At 27.9% G+C, this 6,933-nt stretch overlaps 1 pseudogene; it reads right to left on the bottom strand.

Annotated features, from left to right (window-relative positions):
* Nucleotides 1–2,453: 2,453 nt before the first annotated feature.
* On the bottom strand, nt 2,454–3,715 carry LOC141528428 (E3 SUMO-protein ligase PIAS1 pseudogene; annotated as a pseudogene).
* Nucleotides 3,716–6,933: the final 3,218 nt, after the last annotated feature.

The following is a 6,933-nucleotide window of genomic DNA, read 5'->3' as shown; positions in this document are numbered from 1 at the left end:
CACGTCTGCACGAAAAAATACTTCTGATTTTTTTTAAATCTCGCGTCAAATGAAACCATAAGAAAAATGAGTGTCGCAATTTGAATTGTCATTTACGCCGTTAATAAAAAGAAGATAACAAAAAACTTTTGTCGATCTAATAATAAAATAATAAAATTCTTCTTTCTATTTTTTTACAATCAAATGAGCATTATGAGTTGTGCACTTTTGGATTTTCTAAACTTTTGTTTTTTTTAGGCGTATTTTTATTTCATTATTTTCGAAATTAAGAGGACCCGGTGGTCTAGCGTCTTTAAATTTATGTTTAAAAATTTTATTTTTACACTTATTCAATTACCGAAAAAAATAATTTTTTTTTTTAATTAGAAAAATGGAACTGAAGTTTTCCTCTTCAAAAAAAAAATAGACCTGACTGGTGGGTGGTGATTGATCTCTCCCGCTGATCTGAAATAAAGAAAAACGATGGATTTTTAATTAATATAAGTATAGTTATCGCAGGAACTAGAATGAAAAAAAAGTATTTGAAAAAATGACGCGTAGTTAAAAGTATGAATCTGAAACTCGTTTTCAGAAGATACTTTTCTTCAGCGAACCAAATAACTTCTTGAAAAGTTTTTTACAAATTTCTCAATTTATATTTTTATACGAAGAATCTGTTAAAAATCACATTGAAGAAAACCTTTATTCAAGAGGAAAATTCTCAAACCAAAAAAATAATTTGAAGAGATTTACTGTCTAAATTTAAGAAGAAAAATTTTTGAATTCATAAATTTTTCTTTGTTTATGTAAATTTTACATTTTTCAAAAATTTTTTTCTCAAATCAAGTTAATTTTTTTTTTCAGGTATTTATTACTCATGTAATTTAAAATAATATTGACTCAACATAAGTAACTTTTTCTGAACAGAACCAAAAAAAAGCTTTGGGAGAAGAAAATAAGTCACACCACATAAATTTATCTATTACTTATTTATGACGCAGTGATACCGAAGATTTAAATTAAAGCTGGAGACTTATAGAAAATTTAAGACTGTAAAACGATAGTATGCTGAAGGTGATTTTAATATTTATTATCCGCTTTGAATATTACCATGTGACGTAAAAGTATTCAGATGTGCGCCAGTTCAAACTGCTCTTGCACGGTAACAACTCAATTTTTCATTTTATCAATACAATTGTGTATTTATGATAATAAGAATTAGTTATTTATTTTTTATACTGATTTTCCTTTGATAAGAATTTTACAGACAACAGTTGCTATCTCAAGGTCGAAAAATTGTATCCTTTAACCTATGATCGGAGTGACAAGGGTTGTTTTTCGAAAACTATGATACTGAATATTCTTTTTTTATTTATTAGTTATAATTTATTCTTATATAACTCTAAAAATTGTAAAAAAATTACTTACACTTGTTAAGTGTCATCAATTAATTAAAAAAATTTTTTAAATAAATTCTACTCATTCTATATACGTTAATTTAATTACAGCCTAATTATTAAATATGTACTTAAATTAATCATTTAAATATTTCGAATTCATCGCTCTTAATTTTCAACACTTGACTTAATTAACATATAATGAATTAAAAAAAATGATGTTGTTCAGTTTCACGGTCAGCTGATTTTTAGAGCGTAAAAAATCAAAAAATTAAAAAAAAATTTTTTCATTAATTATTCTATATTACGGCGGATTTTTATGGAAATTTGTAATAAGTTTCAAAGCTTTCAATGTTAATATAAAAATATTATGTAAACAATAGAAAAAAAAAATTTTCTAAATGTCAATTTTTTTTACTTTTTCAAAAATAGCTTTTAATTAAGATTATTTAAATTCACGACGGATTTACGATATTAATTATGAAAATTGAAAAACAAATATTTTCAATTAGTTTTAAAATTTTTAAGGTAAAAATTTAATTTCTTGAAACAATTTTTTCGTTGAAAAATTACCATTAAAAAAAAGTTTTATTTTAATTATTCTATTTTTGATTAAATTTAAGAAAAAAAATTCACTTAAAGTAATTTACATATGCGTTAATTATTTTTAAATTTAATATAACTTATAATTAAATAATGAATAATTTTTTTCTCTATCAAAAATATTGATTATCGCAGTACAATATTGAAAATAATCTATACAATTTTTTTTTTAAATTGTGACAATTACATATTACAACTTTCAGTAATTTTTAGTGTATATACACAATTTATAAAAATAAATCAATCTTAATTCACAACAACAACCTCTTCAAAAAAACCTAGCTTCCTTTTTTTAAAAGGCAAAACTTTAATCACTTGGTCTTCTTCATGACTGGAAACCAAATCAACAACTTCTTCTCTTTGACTATGGACTTCTTCTAAAACTCCAACTGAACCGCGATGAGTTTCTTCAATTTGTACTCCTCCAGACGTACCCTTTCTATTCTGATCTCGATTACTCGTTATCAAAACCTTTCAAGATCCATCTGGCAGCAGTTGAATTTCATTTTCATCTTCAACTAACTTATCGGAGGCCAAAATTTCTTTGAAATACCCGTCAACAACAAGAGACTCAAAGGGCGCATGTTTATTACAAACCGGACAATTCCATGTGAGCCTAAACTCGTTCATTTGCAAGTAAGATCTTACGTCAAAACACTGCAAATGTGTGCAAGAAAAGGCCCTTGCGGGTGTGACCATCCTCATCTTCCCCAGAGGACACGCCAAAGACACGCACAAAGAAGTAGTTGCAATTTCGGAATGAGCATCTCCATCCAACTTGTCGATGATCCTTTGTCTTGTAAATTCAGGATTCTGGACATTGTTCATCCTCATTCCATTCGCCAATTCATAGCTGGTCAATTTCCTCACAAGGAAGATACCAACAACGTATTTCTTTCCAAAGTCCGGCGGATATACGATTGAAACTTCGTTGCTTACAACAGACGTCAATTTTACCAACGAAGTCAAGTCGATTGGTTTCATCAGGACCTTCCTTTTCTTGAAATATCCCGGAAGCGGTCTTGAGTGAAAAGTAATGTGGCAATACCGGTCATTAACCTTAACGGCAACTCCAAGAGGGATGCAATCTTCCTGTTCAAATATTTCTTCTTTCAAACGAAACCGCATTTGCACCTGAATCACGTAATCTACTTCAGAACTTCCAGATCGATGGACTTGAGAATTTCTGATGTCTTCTACTTGCTGCGGTGTCAAGTGAAACTGGAAGATATTTTTGATCCTCCCTGACCCTGATTTGTCCGTCAGAAGGTCCGACGGCTTCACCAATTCATTTAACTTTACTTTATAAATATAAATTCAAATTTAAAACTAAAATATGAAACATAAATTCTTGTTTCAATATTTTCTAAATTTCTCGGCAAAAGAGCAATTTCTCCCTCTCATCGCCTATCAATAGACTGATTAATGCTTATAATTTTATAGTCCAACATGACAATAATATTGATCTCCTGGACTACTTTTCACGTTGCAATGCCAATGCCCTCGCATCTATTATAACTAACCCTAGATAATTTAATCAATGCAGAATATCATTCTCCGGCACCAACATAATCTCACAAATTATATCGAATAATTAAGATTACTATACTTTTTATTATACTGTGCAATGTGTTTCAATATTAAACACCCTATACTTATAACCTAAAAATTTCTTCCTTTCTTTTTTTTTTTATTTTTGTTTTGTTTTTCTTTTATATTGTTTTTACCTGCAACATGTGTTAATACATATCAACATACATCTTTGTATGTTTTTGTAACCTCATAACTGGCCGTACAGGCTGTCAGGTTTTGTTAAATAAAGAAATAAATAAATATCGTGTAAAAATGACATCTATTGTGGTTCCGTATTTAGTTGTTGGCATGTTAGGATTATTATTTAATTGCAGACTAAATTTTTCATATAAAAAGTTAATTAATGGTGTCAAATATTAAAATATCTGAATAAAAACGTTAATAAAACAGTATAAACAAACACGAGGTTATAAAATACATAATAATAATCCTATACAGGGTGTCTCTGAAGTGGCGGGAGTAATTGTTGGGGTCGATAGAGAAAAAAATACTGAATCGAAAGTTCCTGAGCCAAAAATTTTTTTGGGCCATAGAATTTGAGTTATGAATTAAAAACGATAGCCAATCAGAAGCGCGCTATTCGAGAAATGAAAATGAGCGGGGAAGTAGAGGAGACGCGAGAGTGAGATGCTGCAATAGCAGCTTACTCGCTCACACAAAGCCGAGCATGAGAGGGGATTGTGACGCTATGAGCCGAGTACGTAAGTGTGAATGAGTGGATGTATGAGGTCGCAAGCGGACGGCTTAATGTATGAGTGTGTGTCCGTGTATCGCAGCATTATTGGAGGCGTTGTAACGCTGAATTAAAGCTAACCGGGTACTCTAAGACAGAGGAAAAATTTTAATTTTTATTTTTATTCGAAAAAATTTAATAAAAAAATAAAAAGGCCCAAGATTTAACCAGACCCACAGAAACGGAGAGTAAATTTTTAATTCTCATTTATTTTGCTGGGGATTATTTTCAAATACAAAAAAAAAAAAAAGGCTAAGATTCAACTGGAATCTTAATTGCTTAATAAAAGGAGTAAAGTGTAATGATGTGAATGCAAACTAATAACATTAAAGTAAAGTTATCCTTGAACTGCCGAAACACCTGTAGATTTTTTTGAAATGATTTCTTTGCTAAGAAAAAGGGAAACTAAAATATCAAAATTACTAAAACGTGAATGCCATTTCTTTTTCATATTTTCTTCGACATTTTACCTGTCAGTGAATAAAAAGAATATTTAAATTGAAATATCAAAATTATAAGGACTTGAATTCAATGTTTTGTTAATTTATCATTTGACATTTTACCTATCAATTAAGTGATAAATAATTTAAATTAAAATATCAAAATTATCAGGGCTTGGGTGCGATTACTACTTAATTTGATACTTGGGATTTTACCCGTCAATTCATTAGAAATTTATTTCAATTATAAGATCAAAATTATGAGAACATGAGTGCGATTTATTTTTAATTTATTATTCAGGATTTTAACAGTCAATTGATTGATAAACAACTTTAATTAAAATATCAAAATTATCAGGACCTGAGTTCAATTTTTTTTTTTTAATTTATTATTTATTTACCTGTCAATTAATTAAAAAATAATTTTTATAAAAATATCAAAATTGTTCGGACTTGAGTTCAATTTTTTTCTTAATTTATAATTTGACATTCTACCTGTTAATTCACCGATAGATAATTCTAATAAAAATATCAAAATTATTCGGACTTGAGTTCAATTTTTTTCTTAATTTATAATTTGACACTACCTGTTAATTCACTGATAGATAATTCTAATAAAAATATCAAAATTATTCGGACTTGAGTTCAATTTTTTTCTTAATTTATAATTTGACATTCTACCTGTTAATTCACTGATAGATAATTCTATTAAAAATATCAAAATTATTCGGACTTGAGTTCAATTTTTTTTTTTAATTTATCATTTGACATTTCGCTTGTTGATTAAGTGATTAATAATTTTAATAATAATATCAAAATTATCAGGACTCGAGAGCGATTTTTTTTTTAGTATATTTTTTACATTTTACCTGTCAATTAACTGATAAATAATTTCAATTAAAATATCAAAATTATTCGGACTTGAGTTCAATTTTTTTTTTTAATTTATTAGTTGACATTTTACCTGTTAATTAACTGATAAATAATTTTAATAAAAATATCAAAATTATCAGGACTCGAGAGCGATTTTTTTTTTCAATTCCTTATTTGACATTTTACCTGTCAATTAATTAAAAAATAATTTTAATTAAAATATCAAAATTATTGGGACTTGAGTTCAATGTTTGTTTTAATTTATTTTTTGACATTTTACCTGACGATTAATTGAAAAATTATTTTACAGAATAATTCCCAGCAAAATAAATGAGAAATGAAAGTTTTCCATCCGTTTGGTTGGGTCCGGTTGAGTCTTGGGCAATTCCTTCTGTTTTCAAAAATTATTCCGAGCATAAGAAATAAGTAATAAAAATTTTCTATCTGTTCGTTTTGGTCCGGTTGAGTCTGGGGCCTATTTTCTTTTTTGAAATAATTTTGTCAATTAATAATTGATAATAAATTTTTTCAATCAGTTTTTTATCGTCTTGTCAAGATTAGGCTGATTTTTGTTCAATAAATTTTTGTTTGTTATTGAAAAGAGAAAATAAATTTTTTTGCATTCTTCTATTCTTGGCTCTGGTCGAGTCTTGGGCATTTTTTTCGTTTTTAAAAATAATTCCTAGCAAAATGAATGGGAAATAAAAGTTTTCGATCCGTTTGTTTGGGTCCGATTGAGTCTGGGGCCTATTAATTTTTTTTTAAGAATAATGTTGTTAATTAATAATTGATAATAAAATTTTTCAATCAGTTATTCGAAGTCTGTTTGAGATTGGGCCTTTCTTTTCAAGGAAAATTAATCTTGGTGATCAAGTAATAAAAAATTTCTATCCGTTTATTTGGGTCCTGCTGCGTCTTGGGTCTATTTTTTTTTCTTAATAATTTAGTTAATTAATATTTAGAAATAAAATTTTTCGATTTATCTTTTTCGGGTCCGGTCGAGTCTTGGGCAATTTTTTTGTTTCGAAAATAATTCCCAACAAAAAAAACAGGAATAAAAGTTTTCTTTCCGTTTGTTTGGGTCCAGTTAAGTCTGGGGCCTATTTTCTTTTTTTTAAAAAATTTTGTTGATTAAAAATTCATTATAAAACTTTTCAATTATTTTTTCTTGCTCCAGTCGAGATCAGGCCCTTTTTCAAAGGAAAATAATTTTGCTGATTAAAAATAGAAAAACAAAGATTTTCAATTTATTTTATTTCGGGTCTGGTCGAGTCTAGGGCATTTTTATCGTTTTCAAAAATAATTTCCTGCAAAA

This window comes from Cotesia typhae, unplaced genomic scaffold (genome assembly GCF_013202065.1).
Source record: "Cotesia typhae breed Kobodo isofemale line unplaced genomic scaffold, CoteBio_Ctyphae contig_43, whole genome shotgun sequence".
Taxonomy (NCBI): Eukaryota; Metazoa; Arthropoda; class Insecta; order Hymenoptera; family Braconidae; genus Cotesia; species Cotesia typhae.
The sequence above is the reverse complement of the archived record's forward strand: the minus strand, read 5'-3'. Positions and strand labels throughout refer to the sequence as shown.